Consider the following 17,598-nt stretch of genomic DNA (forward strand, 5'->3'; position numbering starts at 1 on the left):
ATCAGACCAAACAGACAGATACAACTTGCATTGGAGACTACCTAGGACCAAACAGACAGACACAACTTGCATTGGAGACTACCTAGGACCAAACAGACAGACACAACTTGCATTGGAGACTACCTAGGACCAAACAGACAGACACAACTTGCATTGGAGACTACCTAGGACCAAACAGACAGACACAACTTGCATTGGAGACTACCTAGGACCAAACAGACAGACACAACTTGCATTGGAGACTACCTAGGACCAAACAGACAGACACAACTTGCATTGGAGACTACCTAGGACCAAACAGACAGACACAACTTGCATTGGAGACTACCTAGGACCAAACAGACAGACACAACTTGCATTGGAGACTACCTAGGACCAAACAGACAGATACAACTTGCATTGGAGACTACCTAGGACCAAACAGACAGACACAACTTGCATTGGAGACTACCAATCAGACCAAACAGACAGATACAACTTGCATTGGAGACTACCTAGGACCAAACAGACAGACACAACTTGCATTGGAGACTACCTAGGACCAAACAGACAGACACAACTTGCATTGGAGACTACCAATCAGACCAAACAGACAGACACAACTTGCATTGGAGACTACCTAGGACCAAACAGACAGACACAACTTGCATTGGAGACTACCTAGGACCAAACAGACAGACACAACTTGCATTGGAGGAAAAAAGAGGACCATTAAAGTTGTGTGTTAGTTCCTCCTCAGGTGACAGACATAATGAATGACATTCCTCATGGGGACATTTTTCTTTCAGTCTTCTTTCAGAATGTATTCTGTCTCTTGTTCCCTAGTTATCTCTGTTAACCCAAAGTCAAATATAGCGTAGTTGGGTCAGCTACACGCAGAAACTGCCCACGGGAGATTAGTTCCCTATGACATTTACAATGGTACTGCAGAGTGCTTTATGCACTTTGGCTTCAAGGGAATTTATATAGGATTATTCTTTTGATGCATTCAACTGTTTTTGTTTCTGCCTTTTTGAGTGTATTTTCTTCCTGATGCTTTTCAATGTAAAACAAAGCAAACTATTTCCAAATGGATTTTTTAAATAAAGCAAATAAAGTTGAGACTTCTTGTGTTCTCGTACAAAAGGAAGTTAGTTGCTTCACTAACACTCTCAAACTACACTATTTTAGAATCAAATCCATTTTTTAATGGGGATATGCAACGAGTGGAGTATTCTAGGTTTCTATCTATTTTAAAGGTGTCTAGTCTTAGCTAATTCGTTGATTTATTGACCTAAATGTATTGATTTATTGACAGGTCTAAACTCACATTATACAGACCTCTTGAGAGACCCATACCCATGTCAGAGTGCGGTCGCTTTCCCACCCAATCAAAGCCGAGTATAGCTCGTCGAAACAACACACGACAATTGGATGGCTGGCTTGTCACTCATAATTTAGGGCGTTGATGAACAATGGCACGAAATGAGGCCACAAATGAGAATTGTTTAGTGCTTATCAGGGATCCTTGGGACATAAACCTTTCCTCTCACCATTTTACATGTCAACTTCAATTGGGGCAACATCAATGTCTTGACGTGCCAAGCATCCCAAATAGCTTTACGCCAAATGATAATAGCATGTACTACCGTTAGCTAGCTGTCAACAGCAGTAGATAGAGTTCAGACTAACGTTTATATAGCTACATTTTTATTTATTTTTTAAACCCGACAATCACGTGTTAAATATGCAATATCTCGTTACCAGATGTGCAAGGTATGACGCTTTTATATCGTTGTATTTTCGCCATATGTTTTTAGCAAGCGAGCTAACTGACGTTAATGTAACTGTTACTATCAACGAATAGCATGCTAACTTTATAATGCAATATCTGTGGTATGCATGTCATCAGCACTGCACTCCTTGTAAATATCTTTGTTTTGGTTATTTTTGACAACAACAGATTCAGCCTCTCCTGTATAGGGGATTGGTAGGGCCAGGAGTTTTTCCTAGACTTGTCACTTGATCAGGAAACGCTATTGGTCCTTGGTATTACATATGTTTTTCTGACAACCCAAAAAAAGTGTATGACTTATCCTACTACAACTGATTATTATTGTTTCAACAAGGGCATTGCGGATGTATTATCCTGAACTGGTGCCCAGCGTGACTGTTCTGTACTCGGATATCGAAAATATTCCCATCGGTGAAGTAATTTAGTGCTCCTACAACCACAAAACAACCATGGATACCTACGTAGCCATCCATGGCAAGAACATATCCCACAATCCCCTCTCCTCCACCCAAGCCATGTCTATCGACAAGCTCTTCCCGGCTCTCCTGGAGTGTTTTGGGATCATCCTGTGTGGATACATCGCCGGTAGGACAGACATAATCACCTCCTATCAAGCTAAAGGATTAGGGAATTTTGTGTCTAAATTCGCCCTTCCGGCGCTGCTCTTCAAGAACATGGTTCTGTTGGACTTTAATAACGTGATCTGGTCGTTCCTGTGGAGTATCCTGATAGCCACGGTGTCGGTGTTCGTCCTGGTGTGTGTTCTGACGCTCGCCGTGGCCAGTCCGGAGAGCAGGTACAGCAAGGCAGGACTCTACTCCATCTTCGCTACGCAGAGCAACGACTTCGCCCTGGGGTATCCCATTGGTGAGGATAGTTGTCTTTTGGAATGTGATCGTAGTACAATAGGGCCAGTTTATTTTACTTTGGAAAGTTCAACCTCTTTGTCAAAACAGACCCAGCCGTTCCCCACACAGTGCATTCTGAAAGTATTCAGACCCCTTGACTTTGACGTTGTTACTTTACAGCCTAATTCTAAAATTGATTACATTGTTTTTTCCATCATCAATCTACACACAATACCCCATAATGACAAAGCAAAAACAGGTTAGACATTTTTTCACATTTATAAAAAAAAATAAAAAAAATAAAAAATCACATTTCCATAAGTATTCAGACTCTTTACTCAGTTCTTTGTTGAAGCACCTTTGGCAGTGATTACAACCTTGAGTCTTCTTGGGTATCACGCTACAAGCTTGGGGAGATTCTCCCATTCTTCTCTGCAGATCCTCTCAAGCTCTGTCAGGTTGGATGGGGAGCATCGCAGCTCAGCTATTTTCAGGTCTCTCCAGACATGTTCGATCGGGTTCAAGTCCGGCTCTGGCTGGGCCACTCAAGGACATTTAGAGACTTTTCCCTAAGCCACGCCTGCGTTGTCTTGGCTGTGTGCTTAGGGTTGTTGTCCTGTTGGAAGGGGAACCTTCGCCCCAGTCTGAGGTCATGAGTGCTCTGGAGCAGGTTTTCATTAAGGATTTCTCTGTGCTTTGCTCTGTTCATCTTTCCCTCGATCCTGACTAATCTCCCAGTCCCTGCTGCTGAAAAACATCCTCACTACATGATGCTGACACCACCATGCTTCACCGTAGGGATGGTGCCAGGTTTCCTCCAGACGTGACGCTTGGTTTTTGCTCTGACATGCACTGTCAACTGGGACCTTCATATAGTCAGGTGTGTGCCTTTCCAAGTTGTAGAAACAGCTCAAAGATGATCAATGGAAACAGGATGCACCTGAGCTCAATTTATAGTCTCATAGCAAAGGGTCTGAATACTTATATAAATAAGTTATTTCTGTTTATTTTTAATACATTTGCAAACACTTCTCAAAACCTCTTTTCGCTTTGTCATTATGACGTATTGTGTGTAGATTGATGAAGAAAACATTTAATTGAATCAATTTTAGAATAAGGCTGTAACGTAACAAAATGTGGAAAAAGTGAAGGGGTCTGAATGCTTTCTGAATACTCTGTATTTGTTGGAACATCTGGGAGTCCCTGAGGAGTGGTTTGGAAACCATACAATAACATCTGTCACCCCCCGTCCCTGCAGTGGACGCCCTGTACAGGAACACATATCCAGAGTACCTGCAGTACATCTACCTGGTGGCTCCTGTCTCCCTGATGTTCCTCAATCCCATAGGATTTGCCTTCTGTGAGGTCCAGAAGTGGAAGGACCACCCAGAGAGACAGCAGGGCAAGTTGCAGATCGGTCAAGAGTGGTGCTGCTGCAGGTCATTTCATCTTGCTTTCTTCTGTGATCAATAGTTTTTTTCTTTGTTTTGCAAATTACATTAAATGGTGCTTTATTCTTTATTGGACTAGGAACATATTTACCATTCAATAAAAGTAGTAAATACGTAGGATTTTGTAACAAAGAAATTAGAGTGAAAGGATCTGTGTATCTGTTAGCTAGCTGTGATGAGAATGGAAAAACATCTTAATATCACAGTGCATAATAAAGGCTAGAAAACATGGTGTCAGGGTGTCTTAGGGGGTTGGGTTAAAACATGGTGTCAGGGTGTCTTAGGGGGTTGGGTTAAAACATGGTGTCAGGGTGTCTTAGGGCGTTGGGTTAAAACATGGTGTCTTAAAAACATGGTGTCAGGATGTGTCTTAGGGGGTTGGGTTAAAACATGGTGTCGTGGGATGTCTTAGGGGGTTGGGTTAAAACATGGTGTCAGGGTGTGTCTTAGGGGTTGGGTTAAAACATGGTGTCAGGGTGTGTCTTAGGGGTTGGGTTAAAACATGGTGTCAGGGTGTCTTAGGGCGTTGGGGGGTGTCTTAGGGGTTAAAACATGGTGTCAGGATGTGTCTTAGGGGTTGGGTTAAAACATGGTGTCAGGGATGTCTTAGGGGTTGGGTTAAAACATGGTTTCATGGTGTCAGGTTGTGTCTTAGGGGTTGGGTTAAAACATGGTGTCAGGATGTGTCTTAGGGGTTGGGTTAAAACATGGTGTCAGGGTGTCTTAGGGGTTGGGTTAAAACATGGTGTCAGGTGTCTTAGGGCGTGTTAAAACATGTGTCTTAGGGGTTGGGTTAAAACATGGTGTCAGGGTGTCTTAGGGGTTGGGTTAAAACATGGTGTCAGGGTGTCTTAGGGGTTGGGTTAAAACATGGTGTCAGGGTGGTCTTAGGGGGTTGGGTTAAAACATGGTGTCAGGGTGTGTCTTAGGGGTTGGGTTAAAACATGGTGTCAGGGTGTGTCTTAGGGGTTGGGTTAAAACATGGTGTCAGGGTGTCTTAGGCACATGGTGTCTTAGGGGACTGGGTTAAAACATGGTGTCAGGATGTGTCTTAGGGGGTTGGGTTAAAACATGGTGTCAGGGTGTGTCTTAGGGGGACATTGGGTTAAAACATAGTGTCAGGGTGTCTTAGGGCGTTGGGTTAAAACATGGTGTCTTAGGGGTTGGGTTAAAACATGGTGTCAGGATGTGTCTTAGGGGTTGGGTTAAAACATGGTGTCAGGGTGTGTCTTAGGGGTTGGGTTAAAACATGGTGTCAGGGTGTCTTAGGGCGTTGGGTTAAAACATGGTGTCTTAGGGGTTGGGTTAAAACATGGTGTCAGGATGTGTCTTAGGGGTTGGGTTAAAACATGGTGTCGGGATGTCTTAGGGGGGACAGGTTGGGTTAAAACATGGTGTCAGGGTGTCTTAGGGGGTTGGGTTAAAACATGGTGTCAGGGTGTCTTAGGGGTTGGGTTTAAAACATGGTGTCAGGGTGTGTCTTAGGGGTTGGGTTAAAACATGGTGTCAGGGTTGTCTTAGGGGTTGGGTTAAAACCATGGTGTCGGGGATGTGTCTTAGGGGGTTGGGTTAAAACATGGTGTCAGGGTGTGTCTTAGGGGTTGGGTTAAAACATGGTGTCCTGTCCTTAGGGGTTGGTTAAAACATGGTGTCAGGGTGTGTCTTAGGGGTTGGGTTCCTAAACATGGTGTCGGGGAGTGTCTTAGGGGTTGGGTTAAAACATGGTGTCTGGTGTGTCTTAGGGGTTGGGTTAAAACATGGTGTCGGGATGTGTCTTAGGGGTTGGGTTAAAACATGGTGTCGGGGTGTGTCTTAGGGGGTTGGGTTAAAACATGGTGTCTGTGTCTTAGGGGTTGGGTTAAAACATGGTGTCTGTGTCTTAGGGGTTGGGTTAAAACATGGTGTCGGGGTGTGTCTTAGGGGTTGGGTTAAAACATGGTGTCGGGGTCTGTCTTAGGGGGTTGGGTTAAAACATGGTGTCGGGGTGTGTCTTAGGGGTTGGGTTTAAACATGGTGTCAGAGTGTCTTAGGGGTTGTTTAAACATGGTGTCAGGGTGTGTCTTAGGGGTTGTTTAAACATGGTGTCGGGGTGTGTTTTAGGGGTTGGTTAAAACTGTGTCAGGGTGTCTTAGGGGTTAGGTTAAAACATGGTGTCAGGATGTCTTAGGGGTTGGGTTAAAACATGGTGTCAGGGTGTGTCTTAGGGGGTTGGGTTTAAGCATGGTGTCGGAGAGTGTCTTAGGGGTTGGGTTAAAATGGTGTCAGGGTGTGTCTTAGGGGGTTGGGTCCTTCTGTAGCTCAGTTGGTAGAGCATGGCGCTTGTAACGCCTGGGTAGTGGGTCCTGTACTGATCCCCGGGACCACCCATACGTAGAATGTATGTCACACATGACTGTAAGTCGGTTTGGATAAAAGCGTCTGCTAAATGGCATATATTATATTATTATTATTATAAGCATGGTGTCGGGGTGTGTCTTAGGGGTTGGGTTAAAACATGGTGTCAGGGTGTGTCTTAGTGGGTTGGGTTAAAACATGGTGTCAGGGTGTGTCTTAGGGGTTGGGTTTAAACATGGTGTCAGGTGTGTCTTAGGGGTTGGGTTTAAACATGGTGTCAGGGTGTGTTTTAGGGGTTGGATTAAAACATGGTGTCAGGGTCTCTTAGGGGTTGGGTTAAAACATGGTGTCAGGGTGTCTTAGGGGTTGGGTTAAAACATGGTGTCAGGGTGTGTCTTAGGGGTTGGGTTAAAACATGGTGTCAGGGTGTCTTAGGGGGTTGGGTTAAAACATGGTTTCATGGTGTCTTAGGGGTTGGGTTAAAACATGGTGTCAGGTTGTGTCTTAGGGCCTGTCCAACTATGTTGGGTTAAAACATGGTGTCAGGTTGTGTCTTAGGGGTTGGGTTAAAACATGGTGTCAGGTTGTGTCTTAGGGGTTGGGTTAAAACATGGTGTCAGGGTGTCTTAGGGGTTGGGTTAAAACATGGTGTCAGGGTATCTTAGAGGGTTGGGTTAAAACATGGTTTCATGGTGTCAGGGTGTGTCTTAGGGGGTTGGGTTAAAACATGGGGTCAGGTTGTGTCTTAGGGGGTTGGGTTAAAACATGGTGTCAGGGTATCTTAGAGGGTTGGGTTAAAACATGGTTTCATGGTGTCAGGGTGTGTCTTAGGGGGTTGGGTTAAAACAGGGTGTCTTAGGGGGGTTGGGTTAACGGCAATAAGGCACATTTTTGTGGACTGTAAGGAAAGTGGACAGTAAAGCCACCTTCTATACGGTGGTGGCTGGTGGACATTGTATCCCACTTTTATTCTATTTTATAGGTACTGAAGAACCCTATAGTGTTCATGGTGGTGGTCGGGATCGTGTCCCACTTTGTCCTGGGCCAGAGGATCCCTGCTGTGATGGAGGAGTTTGTGGATGGCCTGGCCAACTCCTTCGGATGAGCAGCTCTATTCTACCTGGGACTATCTATGGTGGGACAGGTGGGCAAACTCACCAGGTCTACTGGTGTAGCCCTTATCCTGCTCATCACTGCCAAACTGTGAGTTACAGAAATGTCAATAGCTGACTTTCCTTCAAGTCGTTATCAACCTACCCTGTGGGAATGGATGGATAGGGTGCTGACAACTGCATTACTGCAGTCGTAAATAGGGTCCTGTCCTGTGGTCCTATCCTAGTGGTACTGTACTGTCCTAGTGGTCCTATCCTAGTCTACTGTCCTAGTGGTACTGTCTGTCCTAGTGGTACTGTACTGTCCTAGTGGTACTGTCCTATACTAGTGGTACTGTCTGTCCTAGTGGTACTGTACTGTCCTAGTGGTACTGTCCTAGTGGTACTGTACTGTCCTAGTGGTCCTGTACTGTCCTAGTGGTACTGTCCTGTCCTAGTGGTACTGTCCTAGTGGTACGGTGGTACTGTACTGTCCTAGTGGTACTGCCCTAGTGGTACTGTACTGTCCTAGTGGTCCTGTCCTAGTCGTCCTTTCCTAGTGGTCCTGTCCTAGTGGTACTGTCCTAGTGGTCCTGTACTGTCCTAGTGGTCCTGTACTGTCCTAGTGGTACTGTCCTGTCCTAGTGGTACTGTTCTAGTGGTACGGTACTGTCCTAGTGGTACTGTCCTAGTGGTACGGTGGTACGGTACTGTCCTAGTGGTCCTGTACTGTCCTAGTGGTACTGTCCTAGTGGTACTGTCCTTGTGGTACTGTCCTGTCCTAGTGGTACTGTCCTAATGGTACTGTCCTAACACAGTGGTATCTGTCTCTCCTATGTAGGCTGGTGATGCCTCTCATCTGTAAGGACATGGTCGACCTGCTGGACTCTACAGGTTCCAACAGCAGCAGTCTGAACCACTCCAGCCTGTCCAACTATGCCTTTCTCTACGGGTGTTCCCCTGCTCCCAGCGTGGCCATCTACGCATCACAGTACAACATGGAGCTGGTATCACACACACACACACACACACACACACACACACACACACACACACACACACACACACACACACACACACACACACACACACACACACACACACACACACACACACACATGGTGTTGAGCAACATGGGGCTGGAGGTGGGTGAGTATGGTTATCAATTCGTATTTAATTTCTTAGCAAATAGCCACATAGACAGCCAAGGCTTGTATTTACACATCTCTGTCTGTACCTCCCTGTCTGTCCTCCTGTAGGTGACATCAGGGATGGTGATCAGCACGCTTCTGTCTGCCCCCATCATGTTGTGATCAGCCTGGCTCCTGACCATCCCCTGATGAACCCCAAGCCACACTGAGCTGCAGAATGTCAGCTTCAACATCAGCATCGTCAGCCTGGTCGCACTGGTGAGGGTTCTTGCTATTTCTGTTCTCATCTGGTCTCTCTCTGGGCTTGCTGACTCTCTCTGTTGATCTCTCTCTTGCTGACTCTCTGGTGTTTCTCAGGGCTCTGCTGTTTCTCTCTCGTGTCTGATCAGGGCTTCTCTCTCTGACTCTCATGGTGTTGATCAGGGCTTGCTGCTCCCATCATGGTGTCTTCAGGGCTTGCTGACCATCTGTTTATCAGGGCTTGAACTCCTCTGTTGGTCTGTCTTGCTGACTCCATGTCTGTTGATCAGGGCTTGCTGTTTCTCCATCGTGTTGATCAGTTTCTCTCTGGTCTCTCTCTGACTGTCTGGTGTCTCTCTCTCTCTCTCTCTGTTTCTCTCTCGCTGTCTGTCTCTGTCTCTCTCTCGCTCTCTCTGTTTCTCTCTCTCTGTTTCTCTCTCGCTCTCTCTGTCTCTCTCTCGCTCTCTCTGTTTCTCTCTCGCTGTCTCTCTCACTCTCTCTACATGAAAGGCAAATGAAGAAGGCAGACTTTGACACTCTTTTCAATAGGCTTGGTTTTCCTCCATGTGTGGTCCTGCCTGACTTTAGCTGATTGAAGCAAGGGGTTTATCAGGGCTTACTGACTCCATGGTGTTGATCAGGGCTTGCTGACTCCATGGTGTTGATCAGGGCTTGCTGACTCCATGGTGTTGATCAGGGCTTGCTGACTCCATGGTGTTGATCAGGGCTTGCTGATCCATGGTGTTTATCAGGGCTTACTGACTCCATGGTGTTGATCAGGGCTTGCTGACTCCATGGTATTGATCAGGGCTTGCTGACTCCATGGTGTTGATCAGGGCTTGCTGTATCCATGGTGTTTATCAGGGCTTGCTGACTCCATGGTGTTGATCAGGGCTTGCTGACTCCATGGTGTTTATCAGGGCTTGCTGACTCCATGGTGTTGATCAGACAGTCTGAAGGTGTTTACATCAGGCTTGCTGACTCCATGGTGTTGATCAGGGCTTGCTGACTCCATGGTGTTGATCAGGGCTTAATGTATTCATGGTGAAGAATGCAGCTTTAATGATAGAGGATTCATACCAATGGCTTTTTAAAATTCTAATCTATTCTGCAAAGACGTTTGACAAGTTGAGTGGGTTCAAGCTGTATTTAAACACTGGATACACTGAAACACATCATGTTGTGTTTGTAGGTGTGGACCATTATTGTCATTCTCCTCAGCAAGAAGTTGAAGAGGCTCCCACACATGTTTTCTATGAACCTCTTCCTGGCACAGGTTATTACATATATATCTTTCATATACAGTACATTCTGAAAGGGTTATTTCATATACAGTACATTCTGAAAGGGTTATTTCATATACAGTACATTCTGAAAGGGTTATTTCATATACAGTACATTCTGAAAGGGTTATTTCATATACAGTACATTCTGAAGGGTTATTAAATATATCCTTCATATACAGTACATTCTGAAGGGTTATTACATATATCCTTCATATACAGTACATTCTGAAGGGTTATTACATATATCCTTCATATACAGTACATTCTGAAAGGGTTATTTCATATACAGTACATTCTGAAGGGTTATTACATATACAGTACAGTCTGAAGGGGTTATTACATATATCCTTCATATACAGTACATTCTGAAGGGTTATTAAATATATCCTTCATATACAGTACATTCTGAAAGGGTTATTTCATATACAGTACATTCTGAAGGGGTTATTACATATACAGTACAGTCTGAAGGGGTTATTACATATATCCTTCATATATAGTACATTCTGAAGGGGTTATTTCATATATAGTACATTCTGAAGGGGTTATTACATATATCCTTCATATACAGTACATTCTGAAGGGGTTATTTCATATATCCTTCATATACAGTACATTCTGAAGGGGTTATTACATATCCTTCATATACAGTACATTCTGAAGGGGTTATTACATATATCCTTCATATACAGTACATTCTGAAAGGGTTATTTCATATACAGTACATTCTGAAAGGGTTATTTCATATACAGTACATTCTGAAGGGTTATTAAATATATCCTTCATATACAGTACATTCTGAAGGGTTATTAAATATATCCTTCATATACAGTACATTCTGAAAGGGTTATTTCATATACAGTACATTCTGAAGGGGTTATTACATATACAGTACATTCTGAAGGGTTATTAAATATATCCTTCATATACAGTACATTCTGAAGGGTTATTAAATATATCCTTCATATACAGTACATTCTGAAAGGGTTATTTCATATACAGTACATTCTGAAGGGGTTATTAAATATATCCTTCATATACAGTACATTCTGAAGGGTTATTAAATATATCCTTCATATACAGTACATTCTGAAAGGGTTATTTCATATACAGTACATTCTGAAGGGGTTATTACATATACAGTACAGTCTGAAGGGGTTATTACATATATCCTTCATATACAGTACATTCTGAAAGGGTTATTAAATATATCCTTCATATACAGTACATTCTGAAAGGGTTATTACATATATCCTTCATATACAGTACATTCTGAAAGGGTTATTTCATATACAGTACAGTCTGAAGGGGTTATTACATATATCCTTCATATACAGTACATTCTGAAGGGTTATTAAATATATCCTTCATATACAGTACATTCTGAAGGGGTTATTACATATATCCTTCATATACAGTACATTCTGAAGGGGTTATTACATATATCCTTCATATACAGTACATTCTGAAGGGGTTATTACATATATCCTTCATATACAGTACATTCTGAAGGGGTTATTACATATATCCTTCATATACAGTACATTATGAAGGGGTTATTACATATATCCTTCATATACAGTACATTCTGGAAATATTCAGACCCCTTGACTTGTTCCACATTTTGTTATGTTACAACCTTATTCTAAAATGGATGAAAAATGTTTTTGCCTCATCAATCTACACACAATACCCCATAATGACAAAGCAAAAACTGTTTTAAAAAAGAAGACGTTTTTAGAAAAAAACCTCAAATGCAAATATCACATTTCCATAAGTATTCAGACTCTTTATTCAGTTCTTTGTTGAAGCACCTTTGGCAGCAATTACAACCTTGAGTCTTCTGGGGATGACGCTACAAACATGGCACACCTGTATTTGGGGAGTTTCTCCCATTCTTCCCTGCAGATCCTCTCAAGCTCTGTCAGGGGTGGGTGGGTGACTGAATGGATGGGTGGGTGGGTGACTGACTGGGTGGGTGGGTGGGTGACTGACTGACTGACGGGTGGGTGGGTGACTGACTGGACGGGTGGGTGGGTGGGTGACTGGCTGGATGGGTGGGTGACTGACTGGATGGGTGACTGACTGGACAGGTGGGTGGGTGGGTGACTGACTGGACGGGTGGGTGGGTGACTGACTGGACGGGTGGGTGGGTGACTGGCTGGATGGGTGGGTGGGTGACTGACTGACTGGGTGGGTGGGTGACTGACTGACTGACTGACTGGAGGGGTGGGTGGAGGGGTGGGTGACTGACTGGATGGGTGGGTGACTGACTGACTGGATGGGTGGGTGGGTGACTGACTGACTGGACGGGTGGGTGGATGACTGACTGGACTGGACGGGTGGGTGGGTGACTGACTGGATGGGTGGGTGACTGACTGGATGGGTGGGTGGGTGACTGACTGACTGGACGGGTGGGTGACTGGCTGGATGGGTGGGTGACTGACTGGATGGGTGACTGACTGGACAGGTGGGTGGGTGGGTGACTGACTGGACGGGTAGGTGGGTGACTGGCTGGACGGGTGGGTGGGTGACTGGCTGGACGGGTGGGTGGTTGACTGACTGGATGGGTGGGTGACTGACTGACTGGAGGGGTGGGTGACTGACTGACTGGATGGGTGGGTGACGGACTGACTGGATGAGTGGGTGGGTAGGTGACTGGATGGGTGGGTGACTGGGTGGGTGGGTGGGTGGGTGACTGGCTGGATGGGTGGGTGACTGACTGGATGGGTGACTGACTGGACGGGTGGGTGGGTGGATGACTGACTGGACGGGTGGGTGGGTGACTGAAAGGACGGGTGGGTGGGTGACTGACTGGACGGGTGGCTGACTGACTGACTGGACGGGTGGATAAGTGGGTGACTGACTGGAAGGGTGGATGGGTGGGTGACTGGATGGGTGGATGGGTGACTGACTGGACGGGTGGGTGGGTGACTGACTGGACGGGTGGGTGGGTGACTGACTGGACAGGTGGGTGGGTGACTGACTGGACGGGTGGGTGGGTGACTGACTGACTGACTGGACTGGTGGGTGGATGACTGACTGGTCTGGACGGGTGGGTGGATGACTGACTGGACTGGACGGCTGGGTGGGTGACTGACTGACTGGATGGGTGGGTGACTGACTGGATGGGTGGGTGGGTGGGTGGGTGACTGACTGACTGGACGGGTGGGTGGGTGACTGACTGGACGGGTGGGTGGGTGGGTGACTGGACGGGTGGGTGGGTGACTGACTGGACGGGTGGGTGGGTGACTGGCTGGACGGGTGGGTGGGTGACTGACTGGACGGGTGGGTGACTGACTGACTGACTGGAGGGGTGGGTGACTGACTGACTGGATGGGTGGGTGACTGACTGACTGACTGGATGGGTGGGTGGGTAGGTGACTGGATGGGTGTGTGACTGGGTGGATGGGTGGGTGGGTGACTGACTGGACGGGTGGGTGACTGACTGGACGGGTGGGTGACTGACTGGATGGGTGACTGGCTGGCTGGACGGGTGGGTGGGTGACTGACTGACTGGATGGGTGGGTGGGTAGGTGACTGGATGGGTGGGTGACTGGATGGGTGGGTGGGTGGGTGACTGACTGGATGGGTGGGTGACTGACTGGATGGGTGGGTGACTGACTGGAGGGGTGGGTGACTGACTGGAGGGGTGGGTGGCTGACTGGATGGGTGGGTGGCTGACTGGATGGGTGGGTGGCTGACTGGATGGGTGGGTGACTGACTGACTGACTGGGTGACTAACTGGGTGACTAACTGTTACCCTGTATGGCCTGTGGTTTACACTACAGTACTGTTACCCTGTATGGCCTGTGGTTTACACTACAGTACTGTTACCCTGTATGGCCTGTGGTTTACACTACAGTACTGTTACCCTGTATGGCCTGTGGTTTACACTACAGTACTGTTACCCTGTATGGCCTGTGGTTTACACTGAGTACTGTTACCCTGTATGGCTTGTGGTTTACACTACAGTACTGTTACCCTGTATGGCCTGTGGTTTACACTACAGTACTGTTACCCTGTATGGCCTGTGGTTTACACTACAGTACTGTTACCCTGTATGACCTGTGGTTTACACTACAGTACTGTTACCCTGTATGGCCTGTGGTTTACACTACAGTACTGTTACCCTGTATGGCCTGTGGTTTACACTACAGTACTGTTACACTGTATGGCCTGTGGTTTACACTACAGTACTGTGACCCTGTATGGCCTGTGGTTTACACTACAGTACTGTTACCCTGTATGGCCTGTGGTTTACACTACAGTACTGTTACCCTGTATGGCCTGTGGTTTACACTACAGTACTGTTACCCTGTATGGCCTGTGGTTTACACTACAGTACTGTTACCCTGTATGGCCTGTGGTTTACACTACAGTACTGTGACCCTGTATGGCCTGTGGTTTACACTACAGTACTGTGACCCTGTATGGCCTGTGGTTTACACTACAGTACTGTTACCCTGTATGGCCTGTGGTTTACACTACAGTACTGTTACCCTGTATGGCCTGTGGTTTACACTACAGTACTGTTACACTGTATGGCCTGTGGTTTACACTACAGTACTGTTACCCTGTATGGCCTGTGGTTTACACTACAGTACTGTTACCCTGTATGGCCTGTGGTTTACACTACAGTACTGTTACCCTGTATGGCCTGTGGTTTACACTACAGTACTGTTACCCTGTATGGCCTGTGGTTTACACTACAGTACTGTGACCCTGTATGGCCTGTGGTTTACACTACAGTACTGTGACCCTGTATGGCCTGTGGTTTACACTACAGTACTGTTACCCTGTATGGCCTGTGGTTTACACTACAGTACTGTTACCCTGTATGGCCTGTGGTTTACACTACAGTACTGTGACCCTGTATGGCCTGTGGTTTACACTACAGTACTGTTACCCTGTATGGCCTGTGGTTTACACTACAGTACTGTTACCCTGTATGGCCTGTGGTTTACACTACAGTACTGTTACCCTGTATGGCCTGTGGTTTACACTACAGTACTGTTACCCTGTATGGCCTGTGGTTTACACTACAGTACTGTTACCCTGTATGGCCTGTGGTTTACACTACAGTACTGTTACCCTGTATGGCCTGTGGTTTACACTACAGTACTGTTACCCTGTATGGCCTGTGGTTTACACTACAGTACTGTTACCCTGTATGGCCTGTGGTTTACACTACAGTACTGTTACCCTGTATGGCCTGTGGTTTACACTACAGTACTGTTACCCTGTATGACCTGTGGTTTACACTACAGTACTGTTACCCTGTATGGCCTGTGGTTTACACTACAGTACTGTTACCCTGTATGGCCTGTGGTTTACACTACAGTACTGTTACCCCGTATGGCCTGTGGTTTACACTACAGTACTGTTACCCTGTATGGCCTGTGGTTTACACTACAGTACTGTTACCCTGTATGGCCTGTGGTTTACACTACAGTACTGTTACCCTGTATGGCCTGTGGTTTACACTACAGTACTGTTACCCTGTTTACACTACAGTACTGTTACCCTGTATGGCCTGTGGTTTACACTACAGTACTGTTACCCTGTATGACCTGTGGTTTACACTACAGTACTGTTACCCTGTATGGCCTGTGGTTTACACTACAGTACTGTTACCCTGTATGGCCTGTGGTTTACACTACAGTACTGTTACCCTGTATGACCTGTGGTTTACACTACAGTACTGTTACCCTGTATGGCCTGTGGTTTACACTACAGTACTGTTACCCTGTATGGCCTGTGGTTTACACTACAGTACTGTTACCCTGTATGGCCTGTGGTTTACACTACAGTACTGTTACCCTGTATGGCCTGTTTACACTACAGTACTGTGACCCTGTATGGCCTGTGGTTTACACTACAGTACTGTGACCCTGTATGGCCTGTTTACACTACAGTACTGTTACCCTGTATGGCCTGTGGTTTACACTACAGTACTGTGACCCTGTATGGTCACAGGTGATGTCACAAGACGAGGTGCCGTTCCTTGACCCTGTTTCCCAGGTGACATCACAAGCCCCCATGATGGGGAAGTGACACGTTCCACAGCTAGCAGGAAGTAAACAACACGGAATGAGAACACTACCAGTTGGGTCTCCAATAACTTCCCTCACAACACCACTCATTATGTCCTCTCTGTTGAAGCGTTGGAAACCTACGTCTAGCTGCATTCCACTGTGTATAGATTAGGAATGAGAACACTACCAGTTGGGTCTCCAATAACTTCCCTCACAACACCACTCATTATGTCCTCTCTGTTGAAGCGTTGGAAACCTACGTCTAGCTGCATTCCACTGTGTATAGATTAGGAATGAGAACACTACCAGTTGGGTCTCCAATAACTTCCCTCACAACACCACTCATTATGTCCTCTCTGTTGAAGCGTTGGAAACCTACGTCTAGCTGCATTCCACTGTGTATAGATTAGGCTACTGGTGAAAATCAATAGTTCATTTACAAAAACAAATTATAAGCCTTAACTGTGCACATTTTCTGAATATGTGCTCATGATCACAGTCACAGACAGTTCAAAGTGCATCCGTCTCAAATAGTAATTCAGATTCCCATGTAAAATGTCCTTTTAACCGACTACAATATCACACATTATATATTTTGGGGAATAAAATGCTCAACATTTGAAGAAAAAGTCAATTTTTCTTCCCGGCTAACTATCAGGAAGTTTGAAAAGACAGGCAGAGTGTTCAGGGAGCTTATAGTCATGAGCCGGCCTTGACTGACAGCTCTTTGAAACCCCTGATGTCAACCTGGGCTGCAGTCCTGCAGTAAAATCAGCCCTAGCAAATCAGGTGGTACACAAACAGCTCAAACGTTGAAATGGCATCATTTGGCATGTCTCTACTGGGAGGGGTTCACAGCAGAACTGACAGATGTGTTGAATGACAACTACCCCCCTTTTGTTCCATCATGTCTCTACTGGGAGGGGTTCACAGCAGAACTGACAGATGTGTTGAATGACAGATGTGTTGAATGACAACTACCCCCCCTTTTGTTCCATCATGTCTCTACTGGGAGGGGTTCACAGCAGAACTGACAGATGTGTTGAATGACAACTACCCCCCCTTTTGTTCCATCATGTCTCTACTGGGAGGGGTTCACAGCAGAACTGACAGATGTGTTGAATGACAACTACCCCCCCTTTTGTTCCATCATGTCTCTACTGGGAGGGTTCACAGCAGAACTGACAGATGTGTTGAATGACAAATACCCCCCTTTTGTTCCATCACTGGGAGGGGTCTCTGACAGATGTGTTGAATGACAACTACCCCCCCTGTTCCATCATGTCTCTACTGGGAGGGGTTCAGCAGAACTGACAGATGTGTTGAATGACAACTACCCCCCTTTCATGTTCCAGGGGTTCATGTGTTGAATGACAACTACCCCC

At 46.0% G+C, this 17,598-nt stretch overlaps 1 pseudogene; it reads left to right on the forward strand.

Moving 5' to 3' along the window:
* The first annotated feature begins 1,558 nt into the window (after positions 1 to 1,558).
* LOC124025006 lies at positions 1,559 to 16,232 on the forward strand (annotated as a pseudogene).
* Positions 16,233 to 17,598: the final 1,366 nt, after the last annotated feature.

The sequence above is a fragment of the Oncorhynchus gorbuscha genome, unplaced genomic scaffold (genome assembly GCF_021184085.1).
Source record: "Oncorhynchus gorbuscha isolate QuinsamMale2020 ecotype Even-year unplaced genomic scaffold, OgorEven_v1.0 Un_scaffold_2116, whole genome shotgun sequence".
NCBI lineage: Eukaryota > Metazoa > Chordata > Actinopteri > Salmoniformes > Salmonidae > Oncorhynchus > Oncorhynchus gorbuscha.